This window comes from Stegodyphus dumicola, chromosome 10 (assembly GCF_044657685.1).
Source record: "Stegodyphus dumicola isolate Sdum_Otavi_A_Nest chromosome 10, ASM4465768v1".
Classification (NCBI taxonomy): domain Eukaryota; kingdom Metazoa; phylum Arthropoda; class Arachnida; order Araneae; family Eresidae; genus Stegodyphus; species Stegodyphus dumicola.
In genome coordinates this window covers 126003205-126027004 of record NC_140777.1, presented here as the reverse complement: position 1 = coordinate 126027004, position 23800 = coordinate 126003205, and the positions used below count along the sequence as shown (strand labels likewise).

General features: G+C 32.3%; 1 protein-coding gene across 8 annotated transcripts in view; it reads left to right on the top strand.

Moving 5' to 3' along the window:
• The first annotated feature begins 2560 nt into the window (after window positions 1–2560).
• The window catches only part of LOC118191211 (uncharacterized), a 65944-nt gene continuing 44704 nt past the window's right edge, over window positions 2561–23800 (top strand). For all 8 annotated transcript variants that reach the window (XR_015043694.1, XR_015043696.1, XR_015043693.1 and 5 more), the window contains exons 1-3: window positions 2561–2825; window positions 3786–4552; window positions 14420–14591. The gene's annotated coding sequence lies outside the window, so the exon portion shown is untranslated. The remainder of the gene's footprint in view (window positions 2826–3785; window positions 4553–14419; window positions 14592–23800) is intronic.

Here is a 23800-nt window from a genome sequence, read left to right as displayed (position 1 = left end):
TGGGAAAGGAGTCTTGCTTATTATTTACGAACGATCAGCATTATTTCCTAGGCCTAAATTTTGAATTTACATTTTGATCTTCAAACGTGGCGTTATTTTGATATAACCTGTTAGCTAGGTTGCCGGTTATATAAGAAATTTTTACTATATTAAATTTTCTCGTTTCTTAAGAAAGGTAAAGAAAACTATTTGACATTTTAATTTAAATACATTTAATTAACTACTGATCATTTCGATAAGCCTATTTATTGGAAGTTCATGATAGTTATATTACACTCTTAATAGTTAAATCTTTTTCATTTTCCTATTTTTCTTAGTTTTCATCGCAGTAATTCGTTCATCTGAGGATTTTATACTTTAATAAGTATTCGTTGCTTTGGAGATAATTTCTCCAATACTCAATGCAGGAATTGAGAACCTGTCAGATTTTACTTGATCTAGAATTGGTAGTTCCAAAAATTTTAACAGACTTAAAACAAATTTTTGCTATGTCTTACAAAGTAGTAAGAAGATCTCAAATGAACTTTTTATTTAAATAGAGTGTAGAAAATAAACCTCACTCTTTTACTAACAATATCAGCCACAGCTTATAGTGATGCAATTAAAAGAGAAGCTAAATTCAAGTTAAACGTGTAACAGACTACGCAATTAAATATTAATATAAGTTGGCTCAAGAATTCTACCAGAGCGTCAGAATCGAAATTTTGACAGTGATGTAACGCATTTCCGAAAAATATAACTATCCGAGCAGGCAGCAACTATCAGGTAGGGTGTAGTCGCAACCAGAAACACACTCTGACTCAAACTTCAAAAACCTCAGTTTAAATACTGACTGTCTCATTTGCATTCTGGTAAAGAAAACGGAAAGAAGCTATAGTAAAGTCTGAAATCATAAAAACTGGTTGATTTAAATAATAAACTTTTAAATCTTTTCCAATAAGTTGATATTAGAGGTTTATATTTTTTTGCTTGTTTGTTTGCTTGTTTTAGAATTCGACTAAATGGTTAAAGCTACGAATGCTTGACTGTTTCAGACAGCTTGATGTCTAGCCACTTTTTCACGTTTCTAAGTTGAGCTAACCACTTTTTCACGTTTCTAAGTTATATGTATTTGTAACTCTCACATAAATTGTTTTTCCGATAAACCTTTATTTATTTGTGCTTACAAGCAGATAACAGCAAGAAATTTTTTCTTAACAAACTCTAGGATTTGGCAACAACTTTCGAAATAAAGCAGATTTTCATCTCCAGCTTGCAAGACTGTTGCAACTTGGAAAAATGAGAGCTAAAATTATCGCTCTTCCGAGTTTTTAATTAATATCTCTGATTTTAGCTTTTTTTTTTTTTTTTTTTTTTTTTTTTTTTTTAGTTCAAAGAAGCTTTGTCCCTGAAGGACTATTGTTTTAGTTTTGCGATTTTGCTTTAAATCACTATAAACGGCGAAACACTTTTCAAACTGTTGCCACCAAATGTTAGAGTTCTGCAATGTTTGCATGTTTGAAGAAAGTAAATAATGAAAAATCTGCATAAATGTATGCATATTTCTCGCACTGTGATAAAACAACGAAACATAGAACCATCGAATTTTGAATGACATAATCTTCCTAAGAATATGGGCATGTGGAAGACCAAATTTGAAATTTGGAATTTGTTTTATTACCGATTTGATATTTTGTAAAACTTTAACGAATTTATGATTAACAAGCTCAAGGATTTCAAAGCGTGCAATGGCAGCGTTGTACAGAAAAAATATTTTTATCTCCAGCGCGTGAGTCTCTGTATCGGAAATTCTAAAGATATGCTCATTTTAAAACTAGTACTTTGCGATATTGTAGTTGAACTGAATTTTATGGTTTAAGTGCGAAGAACGTGATATTTAATAAATAAATCTAACATACAAAATGTAAAAAAAAAAAAATGCCTCTTTGAACGTAATTTAAAATTTGAAAGCTTTCAATTTTTTTTTAAATATTTATTTTTGTTCTTAAAGAATAGTTAATTTTTACAACTACACAATCCTATACTTGAAAAGTACTCCATGCGAATTCGTAATCCTAGTAACACATATGAAGTGTTTTTTTTTTTTTTTTTTTGTGTAAAGAGAAGTGCGCATGAATAGATCGAAATGATATTGAAGAAAATGCTAATTCGATAATTACATAAGTAAGTAAATTTTTAAAAATATTAAACTAGGCTTAAGTCAAACTTGAAAAGAATTGAATTGATAAAATAAGGCCTATTTGTGCATTGTGCACATACTCTTGAAAATGTGTACGCATTGATTCAATAAATAAACGAATGTATAATATTGAAAATAATTTATGAACATAAAAAATTAAACTAAGAAAGGAAACCTTAAATTTTTCTAACTCCAGTTCTTTTTCCAAAACATCAATTTCGAGGGATTTACTTTCCTCAAAATCGACAGAATTTTTTTAAAGATCTAATCAAATTTTGTTACTTTTCTAAGTTGACATTTTAGATTGCGATATTTCTCTTATAAGTAGATTATAAAGTATCGATCCATAATCTAACATTTTCATCTACGTTTCAGATATTGTCGAAAGGTCGAATTGTACAGTAGGGATCAGACGTTTTATTCGAAAGATAGTATACCTGAAAGCGATATTGGATGTATGGGAAAGCTGTTTAGTGACGACATAGATGGAAATTCCTTACCGAATATTGGACAGTTTAATATCAGTTTCACGCCAGGAGGAATTATGTTCCCTATAGCTCGGTTGCTTGTGTTCTATGTTCGAAACGATGGAGAAATAGTGGCTGATTTAGGAATATTTCGCATAAAGAAATGTTCGAAAACTAAAGTAAGAAATTTTAGTATTTTTAATCAATTTTTAATGTGTTATTCTTGATAATAAAACCCTATAGCAGGGACTCGCAACCTTTATCTTTCATCGATTGCCTTTCAAAGGAATTGTTTTCTTCATTGACTCCATTACAATTTTCTCTATAGTAAAGAGAATACAACACAATCATAATGCAAATAATTCCACAGATATAACTTAAAGATAAGAATTAAATTAAGAATATGAACAAAGGTTTTGGAAAAAGAAACGGTTTATTAGATTTCTTTTTAATTATTTTTTGTTTCATTACTAATTTTAATTTTAAAGATAAAAGAAAAATTCATAAATAAAATGCCACATTCTAATTGCACAATTTTGGATTATAATTAAAATGATGGCTGTGCTTAATGTATTGATGCAAATTTTGTAATATTTGGCATAAAATTACTTAAGCTAATTTTTAAATTACCTCGTCAAACATATTCAATCTGTTTCTTGTTTTCCATAGTAATTTTGCATTCTTTTGTGTGCGTGTGTTGTATACAGTTATGTGCGCGCTGGCCTTTTTGCTTTTTTATGTTATATTTATTGCATAAAAATTTATATATCTTAAAGAAATATTCACACTGATTTTTAAAATATATATATTTCCACTCATATTTATTTAACATTTCTTTTTTGCTACACATTATACTTTTATATTAATCATGATACACTTTTATATCAATAAGTAACTAATTGTCAGTTTTATTAATACCCATTTTTTTGTAATCAATGGTATCTTCATCATGCCGAGCAACTGCCAGTGGATACTCGGCTGTCGACTCCCAGTCGACCTCTTAATCATCATTGATCCCTTGTAAAGTTTCAGTACCGACCCCACTGGGAACCCCTTTCTTAGATCATTTCAGATATCTATAAAATTCAATTGCCTTTTTGAACATTTCTTGATATAATTTTAGATTTTTGGTGTTTCAGGTGAAATTTAGCATTCCTCAGAAACAGCAATATCCGAGCACCGAAGCGAAAATTATGTTATCCGCTAATCCTTCATCCATCTGTGGCATCGATTTCGTAGATAAGAGTGTTCAACTACTTCACGACGATACGGAGTTTAGCGAAGAAAATGTTAGAATCCTAAGTTTATTTCAAGATTTTTAAATGTCCCTACCATTGAAAATAACAGTTTCAACTTTATGTAATACAAATGATTCGTTATAAATTTGTTCTTTTCCCTAGTTATTCAAATGGACGGAAAACTTGTATCGTGATCACGAATTTGAAATAAAGGCCTTCCGTTGTTATTTTCCAACGAGGAAAGGTATTCTTGTATTTTATAAGACTTTAAAGTTACATTGCAGTTCTTCTATGATGAGAAACGATTTATGCAAAATATATCTGTATGATGTTGTTTATTATTACTATCAGAATCGGTAGTTTTGAAATTAGGATTCGAGATAAGTAAAAAATATGCAATTTAATTTCGATACGCAAAACTAAAAGAATAATAATGCTTCATTTAATTGTTTAATTCAGTTTCATATCTGTAAATTATATTCAAATAAAGCAGCAGATATAAAGAGTTAGTAGATTTTTTTCACGATTTAATATTTTATCAAATAATACGTTCTTTTGTGATTTGATATAATTTTTTACTATATGGCAAACTTTTTTTATGTACAGGCTACCTACCACACCCTGCAGCACAATACTATAACTATATGACTTCAGGTGTTGCTTTCGAAGTAAGTAAAATTCATTCCTTTTGTTCGGCTGATGCATTTTTGCCACTGTTACCAACTTCTATCTGATGATTATATACTTAAGTATGTATAATGTATTTAAAGTCTCTTAATTTTAATCCTTTAATTTTAGTCTTTTAATTTTTAAAAACGAAACTCATGTTCTCCTAAAATTTGCAGTCCCTTCTTAAATAAGTGCTTTAAAAGAGAACTGAATTAATAATATAAATTTATTATTTTCTTTAATCTACAAGACTTTTGGGAAAACTGAGGTACTATGTTGTCACAAACCTTAATTTAACCGATTTCAGATCAATATATTAAATATCGTTGCCTGCTTACGGATTCGTAATAGATTGAATGCGCAGGTCCGATAATATGTTAATAAAATTTATTTTTATCTAAAAGAAATATTTCATAACTCTGAAATTTTCCACAGAAATATTCGTACGAGTGTTCACAGTAAAGCACAATATAATAAGTAGGTACATTTCAAATTACTAAGAACGTTAAACACATCGCAATGCAAAGCGCATCTAAAGAAAAAGTTTACTCGGATTTATCTCAGTTCACGCGGAACTACAACTCGCAACAATAATAACTATACAGAGAGTAGATGCTCTACCTTCGGCCTTAAATATACTTCAACCGGTCGCCGAGATATTTCTACGACTACGAGATATTTCTAGTACTTTCTTCTTCTCAAAAATACTGGAAAGAAATACGAGAGTGGGATTATGGTTACAGCTAACATAGTGGTCAATTACATTTATTCAGTTTCAATACATACTACGGCCAAAATGTCGCCAAATTTGGAGACTTTTGGCGATTTCTCTCCAAATTTGGGGACAAAATAAGTCGCTAAAACCGTTGTCAGCTTGGCGATATCTCGCCAAATTACCGAGATATCCAATGCATTTGTCCCTGTATTTATACTGTTTCGGCATAGCTTTCTCTCAAAATTCGTTTCGCTACATTACACAGAGAAATACAATAATTTCACCTATAACTTCAATAAATCATCTATCTATGTACAAAATTCGTAAAAACATCCTAGCCAGTAGCTTCGCAGAGTTCTCTACGTCGACCCCTGGTGGGGAGGGGGTGGGAAGTAGAATATATACTGGTCTGGGTCTCCTATTTGGTTGCAGTTACACAGGTCTGTTTAACTTAGACCAAAACGTTTAAGCCAGATCATGAAAGGGCTATGGCCGTTATGAATTAGGTGATAGAAAATGTAGAACTGATGAGCGAAGTGGAGACTTTTCGGAGGGACTTAAAGGTTCGTCTCCCTGTGGAGTCAAAGTTCTAGCTATGTTTTCATTGCTTAAAGGTTCGTCTCCCTGTGGAGTCAAAGTTCTAGCTATGTTTTCATTGCTTGAGCAGGTCCTGCCAAACATCAGAAAACTAACAGATGAAACAAATGTCTTATGTGGAGTTGATCATCTCGCGATAAAAGCTCTAACTTCTTAAGAGACTCGGAATTACCTTTCGCACACTTTTGCAGACTCTGGCTTTTAAGCAGTACTCCACCACTCTGCTCTTTTTTGATCTGATGTAACCCGCGATGCCACAACTAAAACTTACAAGCTTTATTGTACTAGTCGCGGTTACCGCTACTGGAATGGAATATGCAATTTGGCCAATATTTGACACTCAACATAATTAAGACAAAACGGAGATATCCACTTTTCTCTTTTCTTTTTAAGATTTGATTAATACAAAATCTGACTAGCTCTATTTCAAGATTTTACGGTCAGCTTCCGTTTTGTTACGTAGCTCGCTTTCAACATATACTTAGATTTTTCTGTCTGGAATTAGGTGATTGAGTCATACTTGGCTACGTGAAGAACCCTTTAGATTCTCGGCAAACATCTAGTGCAAAAAACTTCGTCTAACCTGAAGAATGAAATGCAAAAAGAAAAAAAAAGAGAGAAAATAAAGTCTACGACAAATGGCTAAAATTACCTAAGCGTATATAATATGAAAATTTTTAAGAATGCATTGAACCCACATTTTCTAGAACAGTTTTTCTGTCTTTTTCTTTTCCTTTCGGAGAAAAGAGATAAAACAGGACAGAAATTTCTGTTTCGATTATGACACTTTACTGAAGTTTATTTTATCCGGGTGATAAGCGATTATGCAGAAATCTGCATTTTCACATGTGAAACAGTCCACGAATTGGGATTTACTGCGTGGACAAAAATCAATGATATTTGAATTTTAAGCTTATCCAAATGACAAAATACTACTTCAGATTTTTAAAATAGTGTTAGGATTCATGGATGTTTTAAATATGTAATTAAAAATCTCATCTTTCTATTTTTCTCATGATTTCGCAACGACTTGGCTCCAAAAGATAGCATAAATATTTCAGCCTTTGCTTTCTCAGCTTGCATTTAGATTTTTTTCACTGATGGCTTTTTTACTTATTTGATAGATCATGTCATAGCCACAGATTATTTTACAATAGCAGAACAGCAATAATTATCGGCTGGCGATATCTGGCAGAAAAGCCAATGTGTCCGGGAATTCAGCCCGGAAAAACGGGAATCACCCAACTGGTAATACACTAGAGTCGCTAAGACCAGTAATACACTTCGAGCAGATGCTTACACTGTCAACCCGCAACCTGATAGCAGGGCTGGGCTAATCATTAAGTAGAATAAGTACATGTTTAGGGTATCAAGGAAAGGGGGCACCACAAAATGGTGCTCAGTGTTTCAAAGAAAAGGCCACCAGCCATGCCGGTTTTACATTGGAATGTGCTGTGTAACTAAACTAAAACCAGAAAGAGAAGGAATGGAGAAAAAAAGACGATATGCTCTTAATTTACGTGCGGGCACCAAACTAAACTCTTAGAGCTACTAGAAACTTTTAATCCGGCCCTGCTTATCAGCGAATATACGTTAAAAGATTGAGACCTGAACTACGCCCACTAACCCAAAGCATATTCTCTCTCTATTTAGAGAGAATACAAAAAGTGCATTTTTGGTACGCATTTTAAGGGAAGTGCTTTGCAGGCAGCAATTTCAATCGCCATAAAAGATATCTATATTTTGACGTTTGCGCTTGAAGTTTAACTCGAAAATAAGAATCATAATGTTAGTCATAAAAGACCCACGGAAGAACCTCTTACCAAGAGAGGAAAACTAAATATTGATCTTCGCTGACAACGTTACCTGTAGGAATGCAAACGTCAACATTAACAAATTAAACCTTAATCTTCTTTAACAACAAATGATTCTAACTACCGAGTACAGATGGCACCACCACATGAACAAAGTTTGTGAGTAAGATAGGCACCTTTTGATTCGAGTGGTTCAAACTAGATTCTTCAAATCTGGTATAAGATCTTAGAATATGAATATGAATAGAATTGATTCTGAATTCAACACCAAAATTAATAAAACTAAACAACTGAACTTAAATTATGATAATCTTACAATAAATATTTTAATTAATAAAAGCTGATAAGAAAACTCTTGGATTTGATTAAGAAATTTTTTTAAAGTTTGACATTTGGTCTAAAGAACTCACTTTTAAAATTTAGCCGTCATAATTTAAATGCTTTAAATTTTGAGCTTAACAACAAAAATAGTTAGGAACCCCCTAAAACCGTTTAAATTATTTCACATTTAATTTAAAATTTACAAAACAGTAAATGAATGTAAAGTTAGATTTTATTTCAGGACAAATCAAAAGCTGCGTCGAAAAGTCCAAGAACTTGATTACTGGATTGGCACTCTTATTATAACTAAAGGAAGAACATTTTCATATAAAACATAGACAATTTACTTTCATTTCGCTTATGATGTGTCACTGTGAGATTACTAATTTCGAAAATGACACTGCTTAAAATTTAAAAAATAATGTTGTTTTGCATAAATACCATTGTATTTTACGTATATATATATATATATATATATATATATATATTTGTTTGTCTCTTTTCTATATATTTTTGTATTGTGTTTATTGTTAGCCCAAAAGGGCTATTAGTCTCGAAACACGATTTTGCTTTTTTCACCTTGCATTCGAGTCCGTTGCCATTCGGAAAAATATAAGATATTAATTTTTCATATTTAATCTGTCTGTTGTTAATTAACAACTTAATTAACTATTTAAAAGCAATAGATAACGTTCTTATTATTTTTTTACTTTTTAATCTGATTGATTTAATAAAAATACATAATTCATGATATATATGTAAGGAAAATATAGAATATGTAAAAGATTAAATTAGCAGAGAAAATTAATTCCCTTCTATATTCTAAAAATAGTAACCTCTATTTGCACTGCGTCATTTCGAGAAAAATCTATGTCATATGACTCTTACATAATTCTGATGATGTAAATGAAACTAAAACTCAAACAACCAATAGTAATTTTACAGCAATATTAACCATTCAATCAAAATGCATTGAAAAACCAAAACTAACTCAGTCTGAATTAGAATCTCACTCTGAACATAACACACTTGCTTTCAACACTTTGGTCTAGCTGCACTGCTGTTTGTCTGTCTGCTGCTGCTGCTTTCTTACTACAAATTTATTAAAAATGTAAACTTTTTCAAATAGGCACCATAAATGGGCTAACTTGTTTGTGGACAGAACTTTTTACTGAAATAAAAGTTAAATTAAATATACATTGACTGCCAAATTTCTTATTCCTTGTGGATCGGCATTTCAGCATTCTACGGCATCAAAAATCTAGCGGTTCATTGTAGATACAACCACCTGCTTTCTACCACAGAATCTTGTTAGGAGAGTCAACAGTGGTCAAGAAACTGGCTTGGGTTTTTGCATATTTTCCATACCAGCCCCGATCCTCCGACCATAGTTTAGCACAGAAGTGCTACCACACACAAACACATATTTTTCACATAATTTTAGAGAACTATCGCCATTTTGCGTCAGAGATAGACCGCTTTCTTCTTCAAGACCAAATGCTGCTGCTTTTCTCATCTGCTCCCTTTGTTCGAATAATATGACGTAGTAAAGAATAATGATTTGCCATTAGAATTAGTAAAGATGTGGAATCAAAACAGCTAATTTATTCTGTGTCATCATTTCATGCCAAGCTTCAGTCATGTGCCCGACTGCCAAAATATCACAGCTTATTAACTTCTATTACATATATATATAATTTGAAACATTAATATTTTTATAGAATTATATTACATATTTTTCACTTTCTAAATATAACGGAAGTTATAGAACATTCTCATGTTAGTCTAAGTGTATATTCACCTAATATCTTATAAAATGTTTCGCTATTCTATCTGTATCATCTCTATCGAAAACTGTTAAGCCATACTAAACTTTAAAAGGTGACTTTCTAGTCACCTTTTAGGCTTGGTGACTTTCTGGAATCTTTCCGAAAACATGTTTTCGCAGCTTTTCTAGAAGCTTGTAATATTACCCTTCCTCTTCCTTGAGCAAAGAGTCTCTGAATAGCTCAGCAGTTCAGTTGAGATTTCAAACCTTAACCTGTTTATGTAGATTTTTGTACTTCTGATTAGCGTCTGATCTGCGAGCGATTTTTTATCCTTGACATTTCTCGTGTGTTAAGAAGAAATTCGGTTTAACTTCTATATTTTCCTTAAATTATTTTTAGTCGTTTATCTTACCTGTAGAAACTTATTCACCTTAGGTTTTCTTCTTTATCTGGCTTGTTTATTTATAGGGATATCTAAGAAACTGTAGCATTCAAGAATATATACACTCAAGAGCTAAAACATTATAACCATTACCTGCTCAATAACTCATTGCACGACTTTTAGCCTGCAAAACAGCTGCAACTCACCTTGGCATGGATGCCCCAAGTTCTTGGTAGATGACTGGAGGTAAAGTTGTACCACGTGTCTAAGCAGCGGTCACGCAAAGTCGAGATATTCCGGCATGGTGGTGTTTGAAGTCTGAGCTCCCGCTCCATGACATCCCAAATGTGCTGTATTGGGTTCCGACCTGGCCATTTAGGTGGCCAAGACTTTAATTGGAATACATTCTTATGCTCCTCGAACCACTTCAACACAATTCGAGCCTTGTGACATGTTGTGTTGTCCTGCTGGAAGATTCCATTTCCAATTGGAGAAACAGACGTCATGTAAGATGCAACTGATCCGCAGTTATATTCATATAATCCGCAATTTCATGCTCTGTTCTACCATACTTAAACGTCCCAGAGCTGCCCATGAGAACGTCTCCCAAAGCATTAAACTGCCACCACCAGTCTATGTATGATTTGCTGTACAAGGGGAAGCAACCGTTCGAGTGGAAAACGGTGTACCCTGACACGACCATCTATGGGATGAATGAAAAATAGTGACTCATCCGACCAGGCGACTGTTTTCCACTTATCTATGGTTCAATCTCGATGTTCCCGGGCTCACTGTAGACGTAGTTGACAATGACGCTTAGTCAACAGCGGCACACGAAATAGAATGTCTATTGTGCAAATCCTATATCCAACAGTGTCCAATGAACTGTGTGTTCAAAAACACTTGCACTTGGAAACTGCATTGTATTGGCCTGTCAGCTGTATTAGACGCCCGTTTTGCTGTACCAAGCGAGACATTTTCCAAAGTTCTTTGATGTCGCATAGACGTTCAACCCCTCGGTGTCAACTTCTGATTTCACTCTCATTTATCCTCTTTGTATAAATACTAACAACGACAGATAGTGAACAACCTACTAGTCGTGCAATTTCGGAGGTACTCGTTACGAGTCTTTGGGCCATTTCAATCTGCTTTCTATCAAATTCGCTTAGATCAGCAGCCTTTCCCGTCACTCGCAAAATTAAGTGTAAGAACGATTCCTTATCTTCTCCAACAGCAGTTAATTACCATTCCGACTTAATCATGTGCCCTCCACATCATCCAGATGAGCTCATTGAAAAATATGAGGACGGTCACAATGTTTTAACTCGTCAATGCATAGCTAACTTTCTAAATTTAACCTCAGCATTATATCAACAGCGCATTTTATGACCATTATTAGGCAATACGTTTATAGGTTCGTGAATGTACCAGAATTTGAAGCTTTCTGTCTGCTTCTTTAATCAAAGGTTTTGCTTAAGACACAGTTAATATTAGCTAATCGCTTTATCGAAATTACATTACTTATAATTTAATAAAACTAAATTACGAGGTGGAAAATTCAAAAGTAGAAATCATCCATAAACTTAAAATCCATAAACTGAAATTTTTGTCTGAGTACAGTCGAGGCAATTGTTTCGCTGTTATAAACACGTATTGCCGTTAAAGTTCACAGACTATTTAATCAAACTGAATAATACATCATTTCACATTTTTCATAATGTTAATCACATAAAAGTATCTTCAGACACAGTAATAATGAATTTTTGGAGATGAAATGTCATCTTGAGAATCTTATCTTGATATCTTATCTTGAAAAAAATAAATGCGAAAATAATTCTATTAAATTTAAGTTTATTAATTTTATTAAATTCCACCATGAGCTTTTAAAATGAATTTTCAAAAAGCTATATACTTTCTTTATGTTTTAGAAATTCTTAGTCATGTAGGTTTTACAAATATATTCAGTTTTTAATTAAAAGGGACTTTGTAGATTTTTATCCTTATTGTAAAGTTGAGTTTTCGTTGTATTTTCCTTTTTTGGGTTGGTGATTTTATAGCTTCAATAGCGAAAGACTGCAAAACGTCCTTTTGCATAAAAAAGAACCTACTTGAAATAAATGCACGTGAAAACATCACATATTCAGAATTCAGTTTTGAAAGAAAATCCAATATCCAAAAATGCACACATCGAAACTAACAGAAGGAAATTTTGTGGAATAAATAACAAATATAATAAATAGGTTATTTTTAAAAGTAAAATTTCATATTATTTACAAGAAATAGCTACAGACTGTTGCGAAAATCTCACGTACTGTGATTTATAACTTTTTATATACTATAAATGCAGCTTTCAAAATTATCATAGTTGCATTAATATACCCTACGCTAGTTCAGATTAGTTTTTAGTAAAATCAAAACAGAGAAACTGATCTGTCTGGCATTTAGATATTTATGTGACGGTCCGAATTCATATCCGTCGATACATGCCTCAGATTAATTTATGCTTATGTTAAGAGAGTGGTCTCAAAATGAAACTGCTTGTAATCCGAATCGATTACATATTTTGTAACACTTTAACGAATTTTTGATTAACAAACTCAACGATTTCCAAGCGAGCTATGGCAGCACTGTACGGAAAAATAATTATCTCCAGCGCGCGAGACTGTGTTTCGGAAATTCTAAAAATATGCTCATTTTAAAATTATTTTGCGATATTGCTGTTGAATTGAATTTTATGGTTTAAGTGCGAAGAACATGATATTTAATAATTAAAGGTTTATAGTTAAATATAAGTTTTCAGACGGACACTTATTTAAAAAATGAAGTTTTGAATTAATCACTAAATAACTTACTTAAAATAAACAAATTACGAAAACTTTCAAGTGGGACAAAACTTTAGCATAAATAATGATAAGTATTTTCTTTCTTTTTTTTCTATTAAATTTTAATTTGACGCATACAGAAAAATACATATATTTGTAATTAATTGTAAACTTTTTACATTTCTCGCTACAGCTTTTAGTTACAACATCTTATGGAGTTTCTATTTCGATAAAATCTATAACCTTGGAGAAAAATCAGCAGAATCTTTATCTTTATAGCTCATCAATCAGCCTGTTCCTTTTTTCTAGACTTACTGATTTCAACTGCGTTAAAAACTGTTTACATATATTCCTGTATTCCCAAGTAAAGTGATTATTCTTTTTAGAAAAATTCGGAACTGAAAGTATTTGTATTTTGACAAGTGCGAATGAATGTTAATCAAATCTGTACCTTCAAATCTTCGAATATCCCATATAAATTAAATTAATTAGCTCCCTTGGTAGATTTCTAGTGCGTCACTCATGTTGTTTTTTTAATCTTAAGAAAAAAATGAAAAACTGGATTTAAAATCCTAAAAATATTAAATCTTTCTTCAAATTATTCTTGTAATGAAGTCATTATAGCACTAATTAACTTAAAGGGAATGTATTCGCTGCCGCTTAAAAGTGATAGAGTCTCGTATTTGGTAACATACACTCACGAGCTCTAGAAAGACTGTAAAGGAATTATCCTCGTGACATTAAGGTTAGACAAAGTCAGAAGATGGGCGTGAATAGCCTTTTTGTTTTATCACAAAGAATTTAACATTTGACCCCACTTGCGTTTACAAAGCCAATACTTCTCCCTTAACTTACCCAAATAATGTGGAACTTAAAATAAAATGTAATTTAGACTAGTCTAACGGCTCACAGGATAAAGTAAACGCGCATGAAGGCTCTGGCTCGTAGTAGCCGGCGAGACAAGCCTAATGGCTAAAAGCACTTAACGCCACATAATTAAATAGCTATTAAGTCACGGTAACAACGTGCCCTCAAACAGGCAGAACACGCTCTAAAATCGAATTGCAAAACCTTCGCTTAAATAGCACTTCTTTTCCCTTAATCTGAATAAACATGCGCTATTTAATTTACATCCTGGCATGAAGAGCATGGGCGAAAATGAGAGCGACAGGAAAGTTGCTTTAACTCAATTATTGGAGAAAATAAATAAATAAAACCTCACAAAGTTTTTCGGAGATTGCATGTGTCTCGTAAAAAGCCAGTCTGAGACATAAAATTAAAAAAAAAAAAAAAAAAAAAAAATTAAATTTACTAATTAATATATTGCGTCTTCAATTATCATGTGTCGTCAATCATAAAGGCTCGGAATCTCTTATTCAGACATGTAGCCTTCGAATGCAAAATTTTATGAAGAGATGAGAGTATTAAGTTTGCTTTCTTTCACAGGGGGCTCATACGGTGGTGTTTACCGACTTAGCTCTTAAACGTCTAGAATGTATAAAGGGCGAAGAACGTACTTTTTGGCTCTCTGAAGGACAATATACTCATGCGTATGATGAGACGGATACTTGGATACTTGGAAACAGCTTCCGAGATCCTTTCGTGCTACCCCACAGTGGTAATTATTTATCCATCATAGAGATATTAAAAGATATTCAAATAGATTTGTTTACAAAATGCAAATCATAAAACATAAATTTAGATGAAGTTAATAAAAAATTAATCAAACTTATAAATATAGATGTGGCTTTCGTTATTTTGTTCCATTTTTCAGAGGTAAATGTATAACAGGACAAAAATCACTAGTATTTTACGTAATTAATTAGCTCGCATGGGTATTCCATTATGTAAATTAATCTATTCATTTATTAGTTAATTTATGTCCACAGACATACTAATTAATATAATTTAATAAAGAGGAAATAGTGTTTCTTATTATTTAGTGTAGAAATATGTCAAAAAGAAGGAAGTCATTGATTGCTGAATTTAGAATGATGCGTTATTGATTACTGCAAATTCAAGTTTTAAATATTCCACTAAATTTATTCGGTCCGGTAAGAAGATTCGGGAAAACATTTGAGACGCCTAAACTTTTCTAACAATGGATCAGTATATATTATTTTTTAATCTACCAACATAGATGCTTAAATGGGAGTTATATTTCATGTTGCATATAAGATATATATTTTTACCTTATTAGATATGAAATAAATCTCAAAACATTAATCAATATTTGTTATTATTTTCCTCAAACAGCCTCTTGTTCAGTATAAGTGTCTCAGTAACTACATAATTATCTATATATGCATTCTTCAAGTTGTAAAGTCATTATTTTCTTCATGCTTCATCATGATTTTTTTCATGACACTTCGTATCGTGAAAAATAAGTAATGCTCAAATAAAATTCACACATTTGTTTGTAAATAATTATAAACTTTATATGCAAATACAAGATTTATTTGTATAATGTCCGTATACTGGAGAGATATTACGAGCTAGAAATTGCCTTCATCATGGATTGTTAGATGCTCATCGATCAATTGCGTTCTATAGATGCTCGTCGATCAATTGGGCTCTTTTCTTATCAATTTCTATTTGTGAAGAAAAGCTGTTCTCATATAAATATGTATTCCCATACAAAACGATTATTATGAGTGAAAACTTTCGTAACTGAGAGTACTTTTTTTTTCAAAAGTACAAATAAAAAATCAAATATGTATCTTCAAATCCTTGAATAACTTTGGAAGTTAATCAGCTCAGTTTATAGATTTTCTGGTGGTTATAAAGAATAATGTAAATTCGGATTTCAAATAATTATCCTATTATTATCCTTGAAATCCTAGCAAAGCCGAACAATTACACTGATGAAATGCATTCGCGAGCCGCACAAAATTGCTTTCGGGGGTCCTAAGACGCCAGTTTGAGACCACTGCTTTAAACTTCAGTGATAGATGTAATGCTAACTGAAGAGGTGGCTAACATTGCATATGCTTATTTATTCATGAGTTGCCTTGAATACATGGCTTTAAACTTGTATTTTTATTTATAACATTTATTTATGCGCTCATTTACACGTGTGAAACGCTTATTTTACGAATGGAATAACTTTTTATACTATGAAGAGCATTATTTTTAGGCTGTAGATATTCTATTCAATTTACTGCAGTTGAAGATAAGTCATAACTTGTGCTACTGCATTAAAGATTACTTTCATACCTGTACAATTACTAATACTTGAATATTTCATGCTTGAACAACACGTAGTATACATCTTCCTGGTTTTGTTATTTAGGTCAATTTTAATATTTCGTACTGTTAGTTATTCATTTGTAAAAACTATTTAGATCAAAATTTACAGTCATGACACGAAAGGACTTAAGTGTTGATTCATTCAATTCTATGATAGGTTAATGCCATAATAAATTTTTTAAGCCACTGAAAGTCGTTTTATGAATATCTCAGCTGAATCATTCTGTTACTTTTTAAATGAATATAATGAGATTGATTAATTGTTTTCGATGATGAAAGTATTAAAGCTCTAATGCACTCTTATTAAGTGCTTTTCAAGTGTCATGTTATAAATTGCTTTATATCCTATCTCAAGGAGAAGTTCATTGTCTTAATTAATTGAAAAAAATTATTATTTTAATAGCATTTGCATCTGAGAGGTTCAGTAAAATCAACGAAAATACAAATTAAATACCTAAATCCAAAACTTATGAGACAACTCCTAAATCTATGGAAGAAATTCGAAGTTATTTTCCAGAAACCTGGTTGTGGGAAATGCATACAATTGAGTAAGTTTTCTTTTTCTTTTTTATAGTTACCAGGCTTGCAATCAGCGTAAACATTTACGCATCATGTATTTTGTTGTCAAATGTTACACTATTCATTTGACAATCTAGTAAATCAAAACCACTATTACAATAGGTAAACTTTTGTTTTACGTCATGAAGGCATTTGTAAATAATATTTTCTCTTTTCATTGATTATGCCATCTATCTGTTGCTTCAAAATCAAACTTTCCCATTTCACTTTTGCGTCTAATTTTGAACCTTTCCACTATATCAATAAACAGCTAACTTGTAACATTTGTTTTATAAACATTGTAAAATAAACTCTTAACATTTTCTCAATATTGCGAACTTTCTGCAATAGTTTCGTTTCAAATTTTCATTTCGATTTAGCTTCAATTTGAAACAGTGTCTTCACAATTCTTCCAAACCTTGCACAATCGGGCCTGAGAAACTTTCAATTGAAGACTACATTGCACTGAATCATTTTAAGAACTGATCATGAATGTCATTCGAACAAATCAACTTTATCTCTTAGACACAAATAATTTGTTCTTAACTTATCTCTAAGACTTCCAAAATTCCAAAAGTGTTCCAAAAAATGTCAAGTGAATGCAAATGATAAAAATTACTAAAGAAGAACGAGTACTTCTTATAGGATACTTCAAAATGTAAAATTCAAAACGCATCGGAGATATGTTTGTTTTCTTTTTCACATAAAATTAAGATTATCTGAAATTTCAGCTTCATGAAACTGATTAATCCAGTCGATCACCGTAAAACTTGGAAAAGGGTTTCCTTTGCACATGGTCATTTTTAAATCAAATCTAAACAGTTTGGCGACTTTCTCCTGTTATTTGACAATTTCTAGATTTTATTTTGGCCTTATTTAACTAGTATATTATTTATTTGGCGCTTTCAGTTCATTTAAAAGAATCACTGCATATGATCGTAACTGATTACTTATTACAATATACAATAAGCGATGCATTTCCACATTTCCGTATACAAACGAGAGGGGTTTCGGGAATTTAATAACAGTATACCAATGATAGTGATAACCCCCAAAGTACGAAATCCGGCATTCTATAAAATGCCTAGACATTTTATGAAATGCCAAAAACTGGCTACATATGTATGAAACGACTAAACATTTCAAACACTGCCTAAGCATTTTATAGAATGCCAAATGACAAACCGACAGAGTATTAGATACCTTTCCGAGTACTTACGTATTATCGCAACTAGGTTGGCGCGATTTGTAAGTTTGAGTAAAAAAGTATGAATAGAAAGAAAATGTACATTTATTAATTACAGATAATTTTTAATACAGTTTTTTATATTATTTTGTTTTAAAATATAAAATAGCAATTAAACCCTTCCGGTTTCGAATTTGAATAAGTTGCAGAATTATTTTTTCGGCGGAAATCTTTTGGCTATTGCTTTTAGCACTGATTGAAAATCGTCTTCGCCATTGTAATTATTCCAATCTATAACAGTTTTGTCAGCAATTCCCATCTCTTCTGCACAAAATTTAATTTAGGTTAACTCTTTACACCAACAATAAATGAAGCGCACCGCTGTCACAAATGAAATTCGGCTACCTTCAAACAAATTTCCGGTTCTCACACCCAAATGTTTATTGCACTCTTCGACGTTACATTTCCAGAAGATTTGCTTTCCAAAATACAGTTTCATTTTATGAGAATTTTTACAAGTACGTTTGTTCGGTATAATTCCATATCCCTGCAACAATTCAACAGCATCTTTTTCACTCGCAGGCAGATCCCAAATACCCATAGTTAAAGTATTTCAGGGCATTCAATCTAACCAGTAAGAAAAATAATTTCTTTACGAAAAACTACGTATAACACGTAGGGTTGCCGTAAGTAGGGTCGCCAAATTTGGTGATTTATGCGAATTTTGGCCTGGTTGCGTTAATACGTAAGTACCCATTTCCGTACTAGATACAATGCCTTGGGAAAGTATGTGCTATTTCGTGCAATATATTAACAGTTATAATGAGTATGATAAAGGACAGTTTTTACTGGCTTGAAACTTCTGACAGAATTTTAAAACAAATATACGAGATCATAGTTCATTTTATGTTGTAAGAACTTGCTTCGGACTGAAGATATTTTTGACCACGAAATTCCTGTCTGGTCAGTTGCAATTACTCAGGTCAATGGAAGTGACCAAGCATTCGTCAAAGTGTATGCGCCTAAGGTATTCTAGCCGGCGTTTCATACTTTACTCATAACAATACCATTAACAGCAATCACATTAAGCATGGCTATTGTATTCACAGATTCAAATTCAAGATTCATAGCAGAATGCGGTAGTATATCGTAGAATTAGCTGAAAGCCAAGAAAAAGGATCTTTCTAATGTTAGGAAAATCGATGACGTTAGACTAAACGTTTTATTGCTTTTAATATTATAATTAAATTAAAAGTTCTTTAATTATGTTAAAGTGCAATTACTGTTTTTGATTTTATCAATTTTGTGTTTGTTTTCTGGCAAAATAATGTATTAAATACTTTGCAATTTAAAAAACATTTCCAAGGACATCTTATATGAAAAGATTCTTTCTATATAACACATAAAATTTTGAATGTCTAATAATTTAAATAATTTGTTGAGTGGTAGTGATTTCTTTTTTTGTTTTGTTTTTGTGACGTTGCAACTTGTTTATAAATTCGTTTACCTGTTCCCTATTTACTTACTTTGGATATGTAATATGTCAAATTTCATATTGAAGCTCCTCTGCTTTGGCATTTTTGCGGCGAAGCCATCTACTAAATAGAAATGCATCCAGTTAATATTAATTGAATTCATTTTGGAAAAGTGCCTTCTGGTTTATCTGCATTGCATCGCTTTGCATTATTGATGCAATGCAAAGCAAGAACTAAGCAACTGCAGAACTTGCATGATAATGTCAAAATGGGTTATACTAATGAACGAAAGCACTCGAAATGAACACTGAAGTTCCGTGAAGTAAAAGGAAAGGTGGTGGTGATGGTGTATTTAATTATGGCAAAGCACACTTAGGGCTATCTGCCTAGGGGGAGGGATGCCTTTCGTGGAGGACTTTCTAAGGGAAACTGGCTCGTATACACGTTACACATGAAGAAAACCACGAAAACGCCCATGCAGCCAGCCCGTTCGCGGGATTCGAACCTCGGACCGAACTACTAGTGTTCAGCGACTTTACCGCTCGGCCGCTGGTGGACGAAGTAAAAGGAAAGAAGCGTGGTTCAAAACATCCCTAGCAAAATGCTACCTCTATTCTTCAATACGAGTCCACCACCGCGTATATTAAATAACAGATTTCTTCTTAAGATTGCTTTTGCTTTGATATTGACCAATGTTTCCTATTAAAGTTAGGTAATACAGTAACTGGAGCTCATGAAATGCGAGAGATATCAATCAGTAGCTCGGAATTCAAGACGAAATTTGGCTTTTCATAAATGATCATTTTATAAATATCACATGGCTTCAAAAGTTCTTTGAAAAACTTTGAATTCAGTGACAAGAGTCTAGCCATTTAATGTTAGTCTAATTTTGGATCTAACGCTGCATAAGCAGGACCAGTGTCAGTTAGCAACATTACTTACGGAAAGTGCCTCAATATCAAAATTCAAGACTGAGGCCTGAAAAACCGGCAGCCGGAAAACTATGGATTGTATCTTTCATTATACAAGTTTCAGCAGCCGATATTCAACCAGTATAATTACACTTGATATGAATGCATTATTAAGCTTGCCAGTGCTCCGCAGTGCGGTCAGTATACTTCATAATTGGAAACAATAATTATCTGTGCAAACGCGTCTATTGAGCAGATGGAAAATGTGTAAATACCTGCGTAAAGGTATGGAGTTTGTGGTAAAAACCATTTCGAGTCCATGCCTACGGTGGCTGCGTTATGGAGTTTTTTTAACTGACTTTCAATAAGACTTCCGGTACCTACACATGTCTCCGAAGGATTAACGTTACCCGTGTATGTGCAGCAGTTTTGATAAGTTAACTCGTTCAAAACCTACATTCTTTCTTATCGGTTTGGTCTCTTTTAATACAACAGTGCGCAAACACATAAATATTGAGGCGTCATAGTTTAGAGGAAAATCATCTGAGTTTAGAATCTTGCCATGGATACCTAAGTTATCATATCTTGACGTTAGCAAGTACATTTGAGATGCTATGAAATGCACTGTATTCTATTCTCCAAATACAATGAAATTAACCTGTACAAAACGTATGGTGGTCTACGGAATATTTGCATAATCGATATTTCTTCAGATGTCAGGAAAGACTGAGTATGAAGTTATGAATGACTTCTAACGTCTTGGATGTTTGACTGTCATAAACTGAGCGCTCGATGATAATAGACTGTTTAGAGAATAATCCCTAAGTCCTAAAGTACGACCAAGTCAGGAGAAGGGTATTTGTTTTCCCAATGGAGGATACTTGCCTATAACGGCATTGGCCACTACTAAGACCAGTAGTGGTGGTCATTTTATTGTGGAGGCACCTAATAGACGACTCCGTTACCTCCTATGAAGGGACAGAAAATTTTACATCCATGCCTTCTGGAATCGAACCCGGGCCTTTCGGGATCGCAGTCAGGTTCTCCTAACCGCTGTACTGCCTGGGCGGCGGGAGAAGGGTATAAAGAACCCTTTATTAAGTGAAATAAAATTCACAGATGACACCAATTCGTGCTTACAAAAGCCACCACTTTGGCTTAACTCAAAATTAATGCATAACTAAAATTAAATGAAGTTAAGTTTAGCCTAACAGTTTTATAAGTTAACTATCGTGTAAGCTATCTCTGATTCGAAAAAAAGGCTAATGGCAAGAATATCTCAACGCCACAGAAATCTAATGGCTAGAAAATCAAACATAGCAACATGGCCTTTCGCAAGACTTTCGCAAGTAGAACACGCTCTAATTTTACCTCCCAAAACTTTCCCTTAAATACTAATTTCTTTCTATCTCATTTGAATACGCATGCGCTAGACGAGTTACATTCTAGCAAGAAAGTGTGAGCTGAAAGCAAGAGCGATAAGAAAGTCTCTTAAACATAAAATAACTCTTATGTAAATTACATAAATCCCCATAGACTGGCTAATATTTCTGCCACAGATTAGTTTATTTCCCTTTTTTGGCATTCTAGTGTATAAAGCATCAGTTACTGATTTCGAGTCAAAATACATCTACAAGTTTAAAAAGTTGATACATTTTAATTTATGAACATGTAAGTTATTCCGAATTTCTTTCAAATAAAATTTGACGCTTTCTATAAATCCTAATAGCTGCTTTGTAGCATACGTTTTAGTATAATTAGAATCAGCATCAAAATAAACAATGGCGATCTTTATATATGTTGCCTGTGCTCATTAGTTCTGTAATATAAAGAATCAGTTTGTGGTTTTAATCAAAGAAACTCCTGACTTACGCATTAATTCAAATTTTTGTGCATTCACAACACATCTTTTTCTATTAAACTCTTTACTTGTGTTTATTACATATGCGATTATAGGATAACTTTTTAAAAAATGATTTTATACAAATATTGTTTACTTGCTTCAATTTCAGAGATGTTTAAAACGTAATCAGTTTCCTGCTTATAAAATACTGGACTTTTGTGAAATTTCAAATAATCATGACTCTATTAAAACTGAATTTTGTTAATCAAAATAGCTATTGTTAAATGCAATAAATTTCGAACCAAGATTTGTTTTTCAATTTCATACACATCCGGATTCCTCAATTTAACAAATCTGTTAAAAATATTTTTAAAATTGTGTCACCGAAAAAATTTTACCGTACCAAAGCAAATCATCCAAATGTATAAAAATGTAGTAACTGGTTGACGAGGAGCCTGATAATATGACTAATGAAAAACAGCCTCGAAATAAGAGCTGTATATTTTGTAACTATTATTCTTGATACATATGGTGGCAGTATCATGAAGCTGTTACCTCCAACTTTGTTGACCTATTTCGGCCGCTTTGTATGTAATTTCTGATTCCATGTGGATATAATCTTTTATATCATGAATGGTTTCGGCGTACTGTAAGAAGCAATAGAAAATAACGCCAGTTGCACACTACCAAATAGTACCATTATTTTCCTCGTATAAAGTTTCAGTTTTAGCATGCATTTTGGGGATTCATCAGTTTCTAGCTGGCATTCAGAATAATAATATATTGTCAGGTCTAATTTGTATTAGGTATAATTATTCTATTTGAATTATATTTATTGATATCATTATTTCTGTTCTTAAAGAACAAAGAAGTATAAACAATTTGGGGATGTAGTTTTAGTTAGTTCGTGAGAAATCAACATTCTTGACTTTATCAAATAGGAAGAAACTATTCACTTAGTATGTGATCTATTTCTGCATTAGGCCATTAATGTTTACCAAAGGATCAGATTCTACTAGTGTTTTCCGTTCGTTATCATTGATGTCTGCTAATTAGTGTTGTGATGTTGCTCCGTTTCAAATATTATATCCATGTGACTGGAATTTTTGTAGCAATTCCTAGTCTCTTTACTCTTTATTTATCTTAGTTTAAAATGCTCTCTTGTTTCTGGCTACCTCAATTGCATTGTGGCCAAGTTTCAATTTGTAAAAAACAAAAATGTCAATTTTTAGTTCAACTGTATGCTTGTTTATACTGTAACTTGAAAATCTAAAAATCAATTGATTCTGTAAACACTTGGGGGGAGATGAGTTATTTTCAGTGTGTAACACCGAAGCATCATTTATTGGTACTTTCAAATAAAAGTTGTTTTATCCCAAATAAAACGTTTTATGTTTTACAACCCAACAAAAATAAAAGTTTTATAATTTAAAATCGCATAATTTACTTTAAAAAAACTTTTATTATTTCGAAGCACACAATTTACTTTTTAAAAACATTCACAACTAAATAGTAACTTAAGAAATATATCTAAACATTGCTTACTTAAGTTCTCGCGTAGTACAGCTTAACAGAGAAGAGAAACACGCCATAGTAAAACATAAA